Source organism: Ictidomys tridecemlineatus, chromosome 14 (assembly GCF_052094955.1).
Source record: "Ictidomys tridecemlineatus isolate mIctTri1 chromosome 14, mIctTri1.hap1, whole genome shotgun sequence".
Taxonomy (NCBI): Eukaryota; Metazoa; Chordata; class Mammalia; order Rodentia; family Sciuridae; genus Ictidomys; species Ictidomys tridecemlineatus.
This window is the reverse complement of record NC_135490.1, coordinates 49482535-49501042: the sequence shown is the minus strand read 5'-3', so window position 1 is coordinate 49501042 and position 18508 is coordinate 49482535. Positions and strand designations below refer to the sequence as shown.

Genomic DNA, 18508 nt, shown 5'->3' with positions numbered 1-18508 from the left:
CAGAATAGGTATTGATCATAATTGGCTACTAAATGGAGGAATTTTATAATGGATTTCTTGGTCTGTTTGAGCTGGTATAACAAAATGCCACAGAATGGGTGACTTATAAGCAGCAAAAATTTATTTCTCATAGTTCTGGAGGCTGGGAAATCCAAGATCGATGTGCCAGCAGATTCAGTGTCTCATGAGGGCCTGCTTTTTGGTTCATAGAAGGTGCCTTATCTTGTAAAAGGTTAAAAGGGGCAATGGATCTCTCTCTCTCTCTCTCTCTCTCTCTCTCTCTCTCTCTCTCTCTCTCTCTCGTCTCTTTAATATGAGCATTTAATATCCCATTTATAAGGGTAAAGATTTCATAACCTAATCATATCCTAAGTACCCCACCTCCCAAAGCCATCACTTTGAAGGTTAGGATTTCTACATATGTATTTGGGGAAGGAGGCACAAACATTCAGCCTATGCAGGATGGATCAAGCTGATAGTATTGATACCCATTGGTTCATCTTTTTTTTTTTTTTTTTTTTTTTAATTTAGAGACAGGGTCTTACTAAGCTGCTCAGGCCTCAGTAAGTTGCTGAGGCTGGCTTTGAACTTGTGGTCCCCCTGCCTTTCTGGGATTACAGACGTGTGTCACTGCACCCGGCTCCATTTGTCCATATTAATATTACTAAAATGCATTATCTGTCTCCTGCCCTCAGTCTATTGATTAAAAAAAAAGAATTTTATTTCTGTTTTGTGCCTGTTCACTTTGTGAAACAGGCCCCTATGGTTTTGTTTAAAGTGTGTATTCTCAACATCTCCAGATGTTTAACTTTAGTGCATCTGGCAGCCTTTGTCAGAGAGTTTGGTTTAGGGCAAAATGGAATTGTGTTTCTGTTGTGTTTTGTTTATTTTTTTGTTATTACTTGTGGTGCTGGGCAAGCACTCTATCACTGAGCCCTACTTTTAACCTTTCTTTTTGTGTTTTATCATTGTTATGATTTGAGGGAAGTAATGGTGTCCTAAATGTCCTTACCAAGCCTTCTGAGACTGGGTAAGATAATCAAGACCTGTGCTAGGCAGAGGTGATACTGATATTGACAGGATGGATCTATTTGTTACAGTTTGGGCATATTAGGCAGGGCATGTAGTAGGGACTCCATTAATGTTTGCTGACTATTGAATGGACCTAAGTAGATCTGTCCAAGATTAGGGTTTCATTGCAATTTTGGTATGAATTTTATTTGGACTCTATGGTCATTTTTCCACCACCCCTTTTCTTTAATTTGTTGCCAACATTTCAAAATAGTGAGATTTCACATAAAAATCATGTTTCTGGCTTCTGTTAAAAAAGCAGAAGATCTGGCAACATTAGGCTTGCATTCCTTCATGGCAGCTAGTCAGCTGAAGCTGAGCAGGGACTACATTAGACACAGTCCACTGCTGCCTCTGTTGCTCCCTGCTTCTACTGGGCGTTTGAGTTTGTGACCCTTATGCAATGGTTTCAGGAAGTGGTTTTCTAAATCTCAAGTTATTACTTTTAAAAAAAAAATCTTTGTTTATTAATTTATTTTTGTGTGGTGCTGAGGATCAAACCCAGTGCCTCACATGTGTGAGGCAAGAGCTCTACCACTGAGCTATGGCTCCAGCCTGCATTATTACTTTTAATGACTTTTCTGATTATATTGCTACTTAACATACCATATGATCACTTACCTAATTAGAAAATAAGCTCTATGATGGCAGCAATTGTGTGTCTTCTATTTCTAGGTATTCTCTGTGGTGCTGGTATATTGCCTTGCACACCATAAGGAAGGCAAGTACATACTTAAACCTCTCTACTCTGATTTGGCAAGGTGATTGAGGAAGACCAATAATGCTAGAATATTCAAGACATTGTCGTGAAATTCCAAAGTATCTTGATGCATTGGCTTGGAAAACATACTCTGTAGTGTCTTGGAGAAATGATCCAAGTTTATTAACATTATTCTTGCCTCTTGTTTTTATTAATCAGTTCTATCATATAATTTTAGGGTTAATATCCCTTGGCTATATTATTGGCATTGTGAAGTTAATGGCATTTGGAATATTAAGTATTTTCTTGACTATTTATTACATGGATTCTTTGAAATTAAGTCTTACAAGTATTTTCTCACAGGAGGTAAGTACAGAAAAATAAGTGAAAAGAGTTGAGGTCTAGAATAATCGTTGTCAGGAAGGATATGAAAAATAGTTTTTTTTTTCTTAAAGTACTGTTTGATGATTCAATTCAAGGACAAAATGAAATCAATTGATAATATTAGAATAGGAAAAAACTATATTGTGTTTGGAGTTAGGGCTTAATTTAAGAGTTCATTGAGTCAATTACTATTAAGTTTTTTTTTTTTTAAAGTTGTCTCATTTTGTGAAAACAAACCATGTTTTCTTTAGTCCTACACTAGCCAATGGTATAATGATTGGAATACCTAGTTGACCATTATACATGTTGATTTCATGCTATAAATATTCCTTGACCCATATTGTGTGTTTATTTTTATAATAGGTGAGAAATTCATCCACTCTTCTCTTTAGTTCCTTGATCACAAGAATTTTTGGAGTTAAAAGGGGAAAGGACGAACTTTCCAAAACAAATAGGTAAGTAAGCTTCATCTAATGCTAACTTTTCTTTTTACACAAAATTGTCCTGGCCAAAAATAATTGTCGAAATTTTGCTTACTATTACAGATTCATCTGTAGCATAAAACTATAAAAATGGTATAATGAATTAACCTGTGCTGCCAAATTCTAAATCCTTGGGCAAAAATATCAACTGATTACAGTTGACCTTTCAAATCAACAAATATAAAGCAAGGAAGCCAGGGCTGAAATATAGACTTGTTTCTCACTGCAGTAACTATTCTTTTTTCTTTGTGTCTTCTTCAAGTATTCCTGAAATGTCCTACATTCTTTTTTCCTGATGTGTTATCGAGTATTTACTATCTGTGCAGTATCTTTAATCATATAGGCGAAAGTTTAAAAGATTGTGAAACTCTTATCAGAACACCTTCCAGACTACCTGTGCATTCATTACTCTCCTAAACGAAGGGAGAAAGTTGGAGATGTTGACTGTGTGAAATAAATAATGCATTTACTTTTTGGTCTTTAATTTACTCTGTTTTTTTTCAGTAAGGCTTTTTAATGTCTGGAAGGAAATCTATGGAACCATTTTGGTTATTATTATTATTATTTTTTAATATAATGCAGAAGTTCTGTTTGTTCTTAAAGAGAAGCTTTGGATAGTTCTTCAGCATTTGAGGATTTAATAGTAGTGTAGTTGGCTTGCAGCTGTTAACACTAGATGTCACTGTCGCTGCATGTTTAATTACTCCCTTAAACTTTTAGAATCCAATTTGACATACAAGTCATTGTCTTAAGGACCTAAACATGAATTCAAGCCCAGCTTCTCTCTTCCCTAAACAAGTTACTATGCTTTTGCTTCAAATTTAGATTTTAAACTGGTATTTATTAAAATATGTCTTCTTGTGATGAAATTAAGTTTTAAGAACTAAAAGATATGATGAAATAATTTTTTGATATGCTTGTGGTAATTCTAGTGAAACCTGCTGTGGTGGTTCTGGAAATTGCTACTTATCAGCCTGTAAAATTCACCAAATATTTCAAAGAAAGGTAACTGGCTCTAAGTTTGAATCCCCTGAGTAAATGCAGGAATACTAAGAGATTTTTTTTCTCCCCTGAGTTGTATTTTTAAAATAAATATTACTACTTTGGTAGCATGATTATAATTTTTACTTTATAGCCTGTTATTTTTTTTAAATATTTTTAGTTGAAGATGGACACAATACCTTTATTTATTTATTTTTAGGTGGTGCTGAGGATTGAACTCAGTGTCTTACGCATTGTAGGCAACTGCTCTACCACCAAGCCATGACACCAGCCCCTTTAGCTCATTCTTAAAGTAATTTTTCCTGTCATTAACTGAAAATTACTAGTATTTGTTTTTTTTTAACTTTGTCTAATTTGTTAATAATTCTACAGTGTGCTTAAGTTTAAAATAGTTGTATCTTTTTATGAGACCATGATGATGTTTAGTAGTATGAATAAAATATGATATTAAGTAACAATTAAAGTTAATGTTAAAATTGCTCTTCTTGAATGTGTACATAAATTTTACTGTGCACCAGAGAAAAATGATCATTAATTTCATTTAGGTTGCAACTAAAAGAGGATAGAAGAATAAAAGGGCGATGAGATCACACAGTTTTACCCTTTTAGCTAAAGTCACACTGATGGAAATTCATTTCTTTTGAATAGAGAAGATTACAAAATTAATAACTTTCCTAGAAGAAGGGAAATGGAATATTTGTATAATTATTTTGACTAATGGTGGAAAGTGAAATGAAGGAATTAGGAAGTTGATATTTTACTTAAGTGTGGTGAACATTTTTTAGTAAGAGCCTGTATTTCAATAATCAGAAGACTGGCATGTGTCATCTCCTATACAGGGTTCTCTTTTCTATTTAACTCTTGAATTATCAGTTTCTTGGCAGGTCTTCTTAGAAGTTCTGCAAAACATTTAGTTTGTTAAATTTGCAATTGTTTGTGATTATTCTACTTTTGTAGTTTATTTAATTTTGTCACTTTTTGTTGAAATATTTATATACCCATTTTCTACATATTAATTCCCCGAAAAATAGGACCGTTTCCATCTATTCTTTGTATATATAAAGGGCACTTTAAGAATGCTACTTACAATGTCTTGTTGGGTGATTACTCAGTCATCAAATAACTAACCTCAGCTGATGACACCTCACAGCCAGTTAAATTTGCTTTCACAACCACAGGTTGTTCTGCATGCAGTCTTGCAAATGTGTGCTCTTGGTCAGAAAGGAACTGAACATAAAAAGAACATCTGCTTTTTTTCCATCTAGTGTGAAAAGAATGTTTACCTTGGAGTAAATAAACTTGGTTTCTAGGCATTTTGCTGCCACTGGAGATGACCTTAGTAGAGTCCCTTATTCACTCCATACTTCAGTTTCTCAATCTATATGACAGGAGTAGTAAGATCTAGATTTTATCTTCATGGGGTTATTAAGAGTCTACAACAAACTATTACAACTTTATTATTAATTTTTTTAAAAATTGAAGTCCTAAACAATTAGAGATATGGTTTGCTGTTTCTGTCTGTTGCCTTGTTGTTAGACTGTGCCTTTTGAGGACAGCACCAGGGTCAGAATCCTGTGTATCTGGTACCTTGTATACTGTCTGGTGTGTAGGAAGCATATAGAAATACTTGCTTAGTAGAAAAAGTAAATTTTATTACTGGGGAGGGATGGATAAAAAGTTTGTTTTCTACTCCTGCCTTTGTTCTCATAAAGCCACAATAACCAACGAGGTTATCCTTTCTGTGCCTTGAGTTTCTTCTTGCTCAAATAAGAGGTTGGGCCAAGCCTGAGGTGTCTTCCCTCTAAAATATGAAGCTGAGACTTTATTTAATGTTACTAGAATTGCATGTTTGATAAAGTGCCAATGCCTTAGACAGTACCTGACACATAGTAGGGACCAGAAGTTTTCATTTAATATGTGGAGAAAGGACCAGGGGTCTGCCTCTCTCTATGAGTGTGTGGAATGCACTTAAGATTGAGCTTTTGAGCCCATTGGTCTGATCTAGATGTGTTCTTTGGATTATGAACAGTGAGAAAATACAAGGTTTACAGTCATGTTATTACACTGTAATTTTCTAACACTCTTTCCTTTCTGTTTGTTGCCATTTAACTGACTTAGTCTTACAGAATGAATAATGGATTCCATGTAAAATCGGAACATGCATAGCCCTATTTTCTGGGGAAGGTGCTGTGCTTTCTGCTTTTCTATAGTAGCTGCCATCTGTATGTGAATGGACCGTCCTTGATAGCTGCTCATTCTTTATAGGGTAGCAGCTAAACCAATTGCATCTTTAACTCTGGGTCCCTTGTGTGTCTTAACCTTCAACTATGTTAGTTGCAGCTAAGTGGCAAGTGCCAATATATAGTAGTCTGAGAAGCCTTATTTTTGACTTTGTGGAGTGTCTGCTTTGCCAAAACTTCATACAGGTGCTCAGTGTGCAGAGTTAAATAGTATTGCTTTTACATTTTCCTTTTGCTTAAACTCAACCTGTGAGCCAATAAGAACTTAATGATGAATAAGTACTTACCTTGAATTCAGTTTAAACATGAGGGCTCCAAAACTTGGGCTTTTGAGCTTACAGTTCAGCTGGGGAGAAATAAACTGTTACTTGTGAATCAGATGAAAATAGAAGATATCATATACTAATCACCTGCGCAATGTGATTTGGGTAATGAATGCCTTGGACATCTGTAAATGGAAAAAATAGAGTGATGTATTTTGGGGGAAATAGTATTTCTTATAAGGCTTTGGGGATGAGTAGATTTAAGGTCATGAAATAGACTGAAAAAGAGAAATGAATAAATAATTTTGTTTACTGTGTTAAGTGCAATTTCTATTCTGTATTATTAAGAAGAGCTCATATTCAAATTAAGAGCTTAGTACAGTTTACTATAATTTAAGAAGAAAATGGGTTTGTAAAAGCATCACTAGATCCAAATAAAATAATTTCAAATGACTGTATTGGGAGATGTTAGATTTATTTTATTTTCTTGGACATAAATGACAGAATTATTAGAATTATTTTTCTTAGTGGCATAGGTCTGGAGGAACCCTTCAAGGGGCATCTAACTCAGCCCAACTTCTTGCTTATCGGCAGATTTTGAAGCCATTTCCAGACTGACTGGCTTCTTTCCTGTTCTTCGTGTTTTCTAGGAAAAGAGATTCCACAAGTTTCTGTGGTTACCCACTCCATTGTTTAGGAAAGAATTGGTTTTTCAAGACTAAAATTGAGAGCTTTAGGGCAATTGAGTTTTTTATATTTTAGAGAATGTAATTATTAGAATTCAGAATAGCTTATTTGCTTTGAACCACATAGAAGCTTGTAGTAAACACTTACCTATTTGGCCAAACTGAAAATTGGAATTTTCTTTCACTGGGTCTGGTATAATATTAACATCCTCAGACCCAAAGAATTCTCATTTTCCCCATTGAATAACGTTCATTATGTTTTCAATCTGCTGGGTACTAGCATGCAGAGATGAATCAGAAATATTCTGTGCCTAAGGGGAACTGACAGCCCAGTGAAAAATATGGCAGCTATCTGTTGCTTTGGATTCTGTTCAACTTACCTTGAGGGAAGGGAGAAGTTTTGTAAGGCAGATGGCATGTCTTTTAGTGTCTTTTGCCTATTCCATGGTTGGCTTGTGCCAGGCCATTTTTATGTGTCTAATTTAACTTTCACGAGATCCCTGCAAGGTGAATAATATCATCATCACCTTACAGTGGCGTAAAACCACAGGGAGTGAATTTTAGTTATTTGCCTGCTGTCGTATAGCCAGAAAGTGGCAGGACTGGAACACAAATTATTTTCATGTACAGGGCACTTATTTATCAATACATAGAGCCTGTCATGAGTAGTATTTTACTTTTTTGGTGTATGTCTTTAGATTTTACATTGCCCTAACTGTGGGAGACAAGCCACTTCATTCGTTCATTCAAAGTCTGAATGTGGACCAATAATCACACATTTTTAATATGGTATGTTGATTTCAGTGGGGGTGGGGCGCAGGGGAGAAGTTTGCTTGAGTTGACTCTAAGACCCTTTCTGTGGGTGTTGGAAGACAATATGAATTATGTAGTTTTTTTCGTTCGTGGATTTTATGTTTTTGGTGGGGAGGTTATTAGAGCAGTTTATTGCAAGTAAGACAAAGGCAAGAGAAAATACAGTATACCCGATAGAGGGGCAGGCAGGTAGGCTATGGATGAGAATGCCCATAAGTATTCTTTTTTTGAGTGAGCCTCACTGTTTTCATGTATATAAGAGATGAGACAAGAGTAGGCCTTAAAGTTTCTAATATTATGCTGTTAAACCAGAAAGGTAAAAATCATACTTTTCTGGTTGGCAAGTAGGGAATGAATTAAATTAGCCCAGGAGGTTATCAGTTTTACTAATAAGAAATTTACCTTTTTCATAGTTAACTCTGTAAAACTCAATTGTTTGGTGCTATCGAGAGGGGATTTGGGGTTTACAAAAATTCTTGGCTGTGGTTCAATTTCTTTTAGACTTAATGTTTTACAGAATCTTTGGTTACATTTTTCACATCTTTAATTAAAATGACATAAATGAAAACAATTATTATTTGTTTTTATTTTCTAAAGGACCTAAAAAGTCACCCAATCCCATTTTCATTTAACAGATAAGAAAATTAAGGTGCAGAAAATTAAGTGATTTGCTCAAGATCACAAAGCTAGCATTAATATAATTTAATGGTTATTTTTAGCTTATAGGATGACTAGAACATTTGAAAAAAATATTTAGAAATGAAGTTTCTATTAGCAACAATAATATTCATTTGAATTTAAATGATTCTAATGTGGAATATGAGGTTCATTCTCCCAAAGAGGCACTTTACTTGTCAGAGGATTTTAAATAATAATGATTTAAAGTTAAGAGCCCCATGATTTGATATAGTCTGGAGGTGTCATTCATGCATTTACCACAGATCTTTGTAGAACATTCAATCTGTTGCTTTAGCCAGGGTAGATAAATGAGTATTTTTGGAGACTGAGAAGTACAGTACAAGTCTTGTGTAACCTTGTTGAGATGGTCTAGTCAGAATTAAGTCTGTATTGACATTTTTGTTTACTGGAGAGTTTCATATTTCAACGTTTTGTTCATTCATAGGTTCATGGATTATAGGTAGGAAGACCACAAATGAAATTTGTAACCAAAAAGAAGTTCTTGAAAAGAAATATGTTCATGAACTTAAAGCGGGAATTACTCATTGTATGCTTAAATATTGACTCTTGCATGGACCAAGTAATCTTTGTTCCTTAGGACTGCTTCAGGCCATTGCCCTCTCTAATAACTGAGGCATTGTTGCTCTCGTTTGAGCTTGTTCTATGGAGTCTTGGCAATGCATGCATCCTCTTTCTGCATGTAAAAGCATGAGTAAATATTTTTTCTTAGCTTTGATATTTTTGTAGCTTACATTTTATATGAGCCAGACTAATATAATGTAATACCAGGATTACATAATTTAAGACGTCAGGGTTGCTTCCAGGGCTATGAGATAAAGTATTCATTTATCAGGAAGTTTACAAGCTGTATTTGTTGCCCATTCACTACCTGTAGAGAAACACCACAGAGCTGTTTTCCAAATGAGAAAATGGAGTCAAAGAACTTAAGGCCAGAGGGAATGGTTTTCTTAGAACTTAAGTTAACATTTATAATTTGTTCAGAATTCAGTCCTAGTAACTATTGATTTTAGTAACATATAGTTTTGAAATTCCAGAAATTTCCAACAATTGTTGTTACACACAAAACTATTTTTGATAAAAATATGATCAATAAAATTTTTTATGTGTGTCTAATTTAACCTTCACGAGATCCTTGCAAGGTGAGTAATATCATCATCACCTCACAATGGAGTAAAACGACAGGGAGTGAATTTTAGTTATTTGCCTGCTGTCATATAGCTGGAAAGTGGCAGGACTGGAACACAAATTATTTTCATGTACAGAGCATTTATTCACCAGTACACAGAGCCTGTCATGAGCAGCATATTACTTTTTTGGTGTTTGTCTTTACCGTTATTAGAAGAAGATACTTTCCATTTTCCTAAAGTCATGACATGGGGAAAGTAGCACCGCCAGTCTGGATGATGAACTGGTCAGCAGGCTGAGGACCTAATCTGTCAGACTGTGGTATGTGTACTTATGTGTTTGCTTATAAGTGGGGAAGGAGGGGAGGCAAGTAGTGAAGGGGGAATAGAGTAGTAAACACCTTTGAAATATAATAGACTTTAGGATTCACTAGAAGTACTGAGTTCTGTACCTTGGGCTAGATGTCCTAGTAAAAAATTAAGTAGCTATAGGTGGACACAATATCTTTATTTTATATTTGTGTGGTTAAAAAAATTAAGTAGCATACTCTTGTCATTGTCATTTTTCATCCCTCAAATAATAGCTCCATTTTTTAATATTTAAATGTAAGTTTGAAATAGTTCAGACTTAATAGTAGTTAGAATGCTTTTGGATACAACTAATAAAAAACCCAAATCAGAATTTAAACAGGGAAAAGTTATTACATATGTAACCAGGATGTTTTAAGGGGGATTTATTTCTTTCAGGTTGAAGCATGTGTTTTCTCTGTGTTTCTACTGTGCCATCCTAGACGTGAAGGCATGGACCAAGGGGGCTTTCTGGATGGTTACAAGATGGCTGCTATTATGTAGATGTTGGAGCCATCCTCCAGATATTAGAGTTGAAACACAATATTTAGAAGCCGTGTTTCTTATTTCTTTTTGAAAACAATGACACTTCCTCCTGTGTGTGTTTCTATGTCCCCACCTCCACATCCTACAGGTTTTTATTCACATATTATTGACCAAAGTTAATTTTTAACATGTCCCAGCTTAACCCGGGTGGGGGAAATAGATCTGCCATAATTAGCTTAGACAAATCAGGGTTCTTCAGTTGGGCCTGGAATATATGTTAGCTCTTCCTGAAGCACATAACTAGTCTGAGAATGGTAAATTCTAAAAGTCAAGTTCCATTAAAAGGAAGGACAAGGTCGGGGAAAGAGTGTGAATTAAGCAATGTGTGTTACTACATTGATGTCTGATGTTCAAGGTCATCTCAAAAGCATTGAAAATGTTTTCATTAGGAACAGTGATTTAAATATAGGAAGATAATAAATATATTTTAGCCTAATATGAAAATTTATTTCCTTTACATATTTCCTACATGTAGTTGTAAAGAAATATGAAATAGTACAAGGGTCTAGATATTCGGTTCTGTATAATTCATTCTTTTTAATTTTTTTTATTCTTTTTATATGACAGTAGAGTGTATTTTAACACTATACATACATGGTGTATAGCTTATTCTAATTAGGATCCCATTCTTGTGGTTGTACATGATGTGGAATTATACTGGTCATGTATTCGCATATGAACATAGGAAAGTTATGTTCAATTCATTGTACTGTCTTTCTTATTCTCCTCTCCACTCCCTTCTCTTCATTCTCCTTTATCTAATCCAATTGAACTTCTATTCTTCTCCTCTCCACTTTCCTTCACTGTGTGTTAGCATCCACGTATTAGAGATAACATTCAACCATTGGTTTTTTGGGGGACTGGCTTATTTCACTTAGCACGACATTCTTCAGTTCCAACCATTTACCAGCCAATGCCATAATTTCACTCTTCTTTATGGCTTACTAACATTCCATTTTGTATGTATACCACATTTTCTTTATCCATTCATCTGTGGAAAGGTACCTAGGTTGGTTCCATAGCTTAGCTATTTTGAATTGAGCTGCTATAAACACTGATGTGGCTATAATTCATTCTTGTAAATAGCTTGCATTTAAAAAATTTTCATGTAATTTCTTAGTCCATTTCATGTTGCTATAACAGAATACGTGATGCTAGGTAGTGCATAAAGAAAGATTTATTTGGCTCATGATTCTGGTGGTGGAAGGTGGTCCAAACAGCATGGTGCTAGTATTCTGGAAAAGTTCCCTCCCCCACACCCATGGCTATCACAACATGGTCAGGAAGTAGAAAGGAAACCAATGGACTGCGTAGAAGGGCCAATTGCATGGTGTGGCTTTACTTTCCAATAGCCCAGTTTATCAAGAAATAATTCAGTCCCATGAGGTTTGACCTATTCCAAGACATCATTAATCTATTCATGAGGGTATAAGTAACCCTGTAACCTAGTTACCTTCCATGAGGCCCTACCCCTTAAAAGTTTGACTACTCCAACATCATTTTATTGGATACCAATCTTCCAGCATATGTCCTTTTGAGGGATAAACCATATCCAAAACCATAGCACCCAGAAACAAAGTATATGTATGTCTTCACACATGAACCAAGTTTTGTAAAACATTAAAATAGAGATTCTGAATCCAAGCTTGAAAATGCTCTTTGACATTATGAATTATCTTCCTGGTTCACAGCTAATCTCTAATAAGATAACAGTGTTAACATGTTTGTTATCACAAACTCTGGTTTACTTTTGGAATTTGACCATATATTGGTTTTCTTATCATAAGGCCAAATAGTGTGAAGTCAAATGATCTTTCTAAATTTATGGGAATTGGCATTTAATTATTTTTGTTTCTGTGTCAAAAATCCCTGTTCTATTTCAATTGAATGTGGTATTTTGATGTGACTTTTTTGGCCTCTGAACTCAAATTAGGCCAATTGTTCTGAATAATCTCTCTTTCTTTTTCTGTCAAGTTTCTTTCTTTTCTGTCCTCTGAACTCTAACTGCTTTGTTCTCTACAAACTGCCTCTATAGAATTGGAACATGAGGCTGTCTGCGTCAGGGCAAACCAGCTGGGCTTGACAGAAGTTAGGGTTAGATTAGCTTCATTTGACAAGGATCAGTACGTCTGATCCAGTTGCTAAATTTGGAAGACTAGAATTTTCCATTCTATAAGCACAATTCCATGACATCTTGCCTTTCTTTTGCTCTTAAGACATCTTCATCTTAGTTGTATCTATTTCTACAACCTCTCAAATCTGAATAATTGACTTAGATCCATTTAATGGTCAGCTACATACCCCTGTCCCGTAATTCACTTGATCCCCTCTGTCACCCCTTTAATCAAAGCTTTCCTATGCCTGTGGTTCCATTTCTGTGTAACTGGTGTCCAGGTTGGGCATTCTGACATTTTTTTTCTTCATCATTCATTCAGCAAGTATACGAGGTAGGTTCAAGCACTGAGGGGATGAGGGGATGACACACATTTATAAAATAGGATGCAAATCTCTGAAGAACAATGGAAGAGGAGAGGCAAGACTTGGACTCAACTGTAAAGTTACCTATAAAGCAAGGTGGGAAGCTGAAGGTAACTGTGGACTTTGCTCTTCCTCATGGGAAGAGCCTCACTCCCGCTGCACTGTGCAGACGTGGCTGTAACAGAGCTCTTGCTAATGTCTTTTAAACACACTTTCTCCCTGTGTCTCTTCCAGTTCTTCCATTAATGTGGGAAAATCTTCCCTCACCTTTTGTTTATATTGCTGCTAGAAAATGTGGTCAACGCAGAGCAATATTGGTGCTCTGCCTTCCCTACCTGCATTTGGAAATGGAATTATGTGTATTAAAAATATTGTGTCACTGACTTCTAAGGGTCACAAGTGCCTAGTTTCCCCCAGAAACCCAGCACAGGTCATCTCCAACTCCTTAATGCTTTAATTGAGAACTTTCCCTGAAGCTTCTATATTTCAGAGAAAAGAAGTTCTTTTAGTGGTGTTCTCCTTGATTGCTTTCCAATATTTCAATGAACTAGTTTTCAATTATTTATCATTATAAAAGTATATTGTTCCAGTGGTGAAGTAAATAACTTCTGTGGGCTACCTACAATGCCACCATTTATAATATCATGTATTTCATTTGCCATATGACTATAAGTTGTGGCCTTCCACCAAGGAACATACTGTCCCTAAATACTTGATTGTGTATATCCTTCCTGTTTTCAGCCCTGGCTCCATTTAAAATTATGCCCTCATGCATTGCCAAACTGGTTGGCTTGTCCATGAAAATTGAATCCCGTGGAATCCCTGGCATTTTCTGTGGACGTTTCTTCCTGCTCCCCATTAAATAGAATTTTTAATGGTTTTTTAGGGCCTTCTGTATAATAACCCTCTCTTCTTTCTTTCTTTCTTTCTTTCTTTTTTTTTTTTTTTTGGTAGTCCTAAGGACTACACCTGGGCTTCATGCCTGCTAGGCAAGTGCTCTACCACTTAGCTGTATCCCCAGCCTTCTTTATTTTTTATTTTGAGATAAGGTCTTGTTAAGTTGCCAAGGCTGGGATCCTCCTGCCTCAGCCTTCCAAGTAGCTGGGATTACAGTCATGTATAGTGACACCTGGAGTAATGTCACTCTTCATAGAATTATTTTAAAAAATCACAGTAGCAGAAGGAATCATGTTTCTCAATTTACCTTAGTCTGGAATGACTTTGAGCACCTAGCCTGATATCTATCAATAAATATGTATTAACTATCAACTGTATACAGGGCTTAGTACTAGGTGACACCAAAAAAAGATCTAAGAACAGCCTATTCTCACGGAACATATAGTGTGCTTACAATGAAATAAACTAAAACAATCAAGGAACAGGTCAGTCTTATTGTGAAGTGTCAGCAATGATAAAGAAGAAGAGAGAGGAATCAAATATTATACCATTGTTCTGGTATAATCCAAGAGGCGAGCATCTGAGGATTCTTCCCGTTTTTCTCTATGGTATATGTGATATAGCTCATGTGGTAGGAAGTGCTTAGAGGTAGGCCAGCTCTTTAAGGAGATTTCTCAGAGGGACTCCCTGATTTCTAGTGTGTATTCTTTATAATCAGAGGTACTCTGTAATTGGCAATATCTTATTCTCTATGGGGAACAATAAATGATATGTCAGAGTATTTTCTCTTCTCCTTGTTCTGTGTTTTTTGATCCGTTTACTTAGAAAAATCTTGAATCTTCAGAGACCTGGGTGCATTTGTGAATTAAAAGAAAACACTGGTACATTTTCAGTAGGTCTTTGGACTCCCAAATCTTTTCCTACACTCTTTCTTTTCCAACAGTCAGCCTTGTTTTTTGGTCCTTCAGGTACTTCCTGGTTTCAGTGCCATGGCTGAGTTTTCTTATAGTCAAAAGGTTTGCTTTCCAACTAGCATCTCTCCTCTTTGTGGCCAGTGTGTCAATTTGACATGGGGTAGTTAAGTATGGGCAGAACCTTGGTGGGGGGAAGATGATGCTGTGGTTTCCAGGACTTCACTCCTACTCTTCTGTTTCACTCTTCTTCTCTCTTTGTATGCTGAAAGTAATATGTGCTTATTAAGAAAAATATGAAAAAGTTACACAGTTTTATTGTCTTCACCTAGGCTATTGCATTGCAGTTGTCATTTTGCTGTGTTTTCTGGACCTTTTTTTAAATTCATGAGTATTTAGTTTTTATAAAATGTATTTGTAGTTATTCTACACACACCCTTCTTTTTTCACTGGTAGGAATCACTTTTCATTTTTGTTTGATAATTTATAATCCTCCTAGTTTAAAAAAAATTAACAGACTGCTGTGTATCTTTGTTTATAAAGTGTTTTAATGTGTAAGCCTCTTTCTGCAAGTAGAGTCTCCTGTGTGTGATTTCTAGGTCACAGGACACGACTTGTTGTTGCATTCTATACTGTTAGGTTTTACATATTGTCATATTTCTTTTCTTTCTTCCTTTTTTTTCAGAGTTCTTTATTTTATAATTTATTTATTTTTTATGTGGTGCCGAGGATCGAACCCAAGGCCTCACTTGTGCTAGGCAAGGGCTCTGCCACTGAGCCACACCCCAACCCACAAGTTGTCATATTTCTTTTTTTTTCTTAAGAGAGAGTGAGAGAGAGAGAGGGAGGGGAGAGAGAGAGAGAATTTTTAAAAAATTTTTTAGTTTTTGGCGGACACAACATCTTTGTATGTGGTGCTGAGGATCGAATCCGAGCCGCACGCATGCCAGGCAAGCATGCTACCTCTTGAGCCACATCGCCAGCCTGTCATATTTCTTAATAAATTAATTTTCTTGAAAAAACAGGTTCCATTTCACTTCCAGTCACACGTTTCACTTTCCATTTCACATAGTATAAAGTTTATTGCTCTAATTGGCCTTTTTTCTTTTTAAAAGAGTTATTTTTATTTTAATCAACAATCTTGAGCATTTTATCTGATTTTTCCCCACTATAGATAGTGATGCAAGGAATATTCTCTCATGAATTTTATCTTTGTCCTTTTTTTTAAAAAAATTTGTTTTTTTAGTTTGTAGTTAGATACAATACCGTTATTTTATTTATTTATCTTTATGTGGTGCTAAGGATCAAACCTAGGACCTCGCACATGTTAGGTGAGCACTCTACCACTGAGCCATAACCCCAGCCCCTGTCCATGTTTTTATGATTATTGAAAGGGAGATTGCTGGACTGAAGAATATAAACATTCCATGAAACTAATAGCCAAGTTTCTTTTAACTGATACCAATTAACACATTTACCAGCATGTGCAATCTTCCTAGTACTAAGAGTAAGCATTTTTTAAAAATATTTATTTTTTAGTTTTAGGTGGACACAGTATTTTTGTTTCACATTTATGTGGTACTGAGGATCGAACCAGTGCCTCATGCATGCTAGGAGAGCACTCTACCATTGAGCCACAACCCTAGCCCCAGAAATAAGTATTTTTTTTTAGTGCAAATTTCAGGGAATGTGAGAAGGAAAAGACCTTGGTGTTTCAATTTACATTGCTTTTATTACTAGGGAGGCTGAACATTTGCTCAAGTTATTTGTTGGTTAATTGCATTTTCTTCAGCTTTGCTTTCAAGGCCCTTTTCACCTTATCTCGCATTATTCAAACTTACAAATATTTATTAAAGCCTGCCAACTACCTTCTCCCATTCCAAACATATACCCACACACTAATCAAGCTAATCTCCCTATTGTTCCTTTGAATGTTAAGCTTTTACTTTGAGTGCTTTTGTTCATGGTTTTTCTGCTCCTAAATGCCTGCCTCTCCCTTCTTCTTAAACTATGCTGATTTCCATCCTTGGGTTCAGTCCAATGGTCTTCCTAAAACTGGTTTTCTGGAGAGCAGACTCTGGGGCTGCAGCTCTGTAGTAGTCCATACTGCCTTCTTCAGGCTCTGCCCTAGGAGCAGGCAAAGAAGATGAATGTAGAAATAGGCATGTCTACATTTGATTTCTGGTGTAAGTGACTTAGTCCCCTGAGCCTCCATTTCTTTGTCTCAGCATCCTTATAAAATGTGAATGACAATAGAGTCTGCCTCTGGAATTGTGAGGAGCAAATGTGATAAAGCTAAGAGGGCCTAAGGCTGGTGTAGAGGGCCTAAGGCTGGTGCTTAGTATATAGGAAACTCTCCTTTAGTGCCCATTGTTTTAATTGTCATCTCAGCATTTGTTGTTTTTTTTGTTTCATAGGATTCTCCTGTACCACCCCAGAGGCTGTGTACTGTCTCTTTCTTGTAAATTAGTTATGTACTCTCAAGTGAACACAAGGTTCTAAAGGGGAGGGATTGCATTTTAAGTCTTTGCATGTCCTAATGCACTATGCTGCTTGAGTATAGTTGGGTAGCTTTGGTAGTGGTGGAAATTAGAGGAAGGCAGTGATGAGGACCTCATTTTCAGCTTTTCATAAGACCTTTACTAGGAGAACTTTCTCCTAGGGCCTTTTAAAAAATGTTAGCTTTTGTTGCTTATTCAGCCAACTGGAGTTACTCAGTAGAAAATGTTTAAGAGATCCAGATTATACCACCGGATTTCACTTTTCCATATAGTGTTTTAAAGTGTTGTATTCATTAGTATTTGTGAGAGGGCTGGGGATGTGGCTCAAGCGGTAGCGCGCTCTCCTGGCATGCGTGTGGCCCAGGTTGGATCCTCAGCACCACATACCAACAAAGATGTTGTGTCTGCCGAGAACTAAAAAATAAATATTAAAAAAAAATTCTCTCTCTCTCTCTCCTCTCTCACTCTCTCTTTAAAAAAAAATTTGTGAGAAACCTATGGTTAATGTAAAGGGGGTCCAGCGGATCATCGGAGGGAGAGACCACACAAGAGACTTACTCCATGCAATTGACAAAAGGGGATTTATTGGGGATCCATTCCAGTGCGCTGGGGCTCTGTGCTCACTCAAGGAGGGAGAGCAGCCCAGAGCCCAGAGCAAAGGTCAAGCAGAGCTTAAGTACACTTTTTGGAGAGGGCGGTGGGCTTTGCATACATCAGAACAAATCATCATGAGGTGCGGGGAAATTGAACAACAACTCTGAGACGTGATTGGCAAATCCATTGGCGGGAACAGCTCGGGCAGGGGTGATTGGTCATTCCTAAGCGGGGTACACATTCAAACTGATTGGTTCGGGCCCTGTGACAAACTGCACAGGGCCTTAGGCTAAATGGCTAGTAGGGTGTTGTCTTAACTATCTCAGGAAGCTGGGTGTAACAGAGGAACTCAATAATAACCTAATCTTTTACATTTTAATTCAAGCCTTCCAGCTTAGAAATTTTACCCTTTCAGTTAATACCACAAGAAGCCATAAACTAAACCAGATTCTTTCCCCTTTTAACTTTCACATGCCCTGGATTAATGGCAATGTTACTCCCTCATTTACACCTGGTATCTCCTAGCATTCTCAAAAAGCTGAAACAATGATTCATGTTTAGTCACTGTGTAACTGGCTATTTTCATTTATTTAAAATAAAAATAACAAAAAATATCCCGGGTAAAGATCTCCACGTATTTTAGCTAGTGACAGATGCTCTGATCATTATTTCTACTTAAGTCAGGCATTTTTTACATACACCTCAAGCCTTGCAATTAAGCTTTATGTCTTTCCAAGCATAACAGTTAACCAATAAACCAAAATATCAG

The 18508-nt window shown here is 36.2% G+C and overlaps 1 protein-coding gene across 8 annotated transcripts in view; it reads left to right on the top strand.

The window, feature by feature from the left end:
• Positions 1-18508, top strand: part of LOC144370376 (transport and Golgi organization protein 1 homolog) — a 176000-nt gene that overhangs the window by 11510 nt on the left and 145982 nt on the right. For 6 of the 8 annotated variants that reach the window (XM_078031126.1, XM_078031119.1, XM_078031117.1 and 3 more), the window contains exon 3: positions 2519-2610. The exons of the other annotated variants lie outside the window; for them this stretch is intronic. The gene's annotated coding sequence lies outside the window, so the exon portion shown is untranslated. The remainder of the gene's footprint in view (positions 1-2518; positions 2611-18508) is intronic. 8 annotated transcript variants of the gene reach the window in all.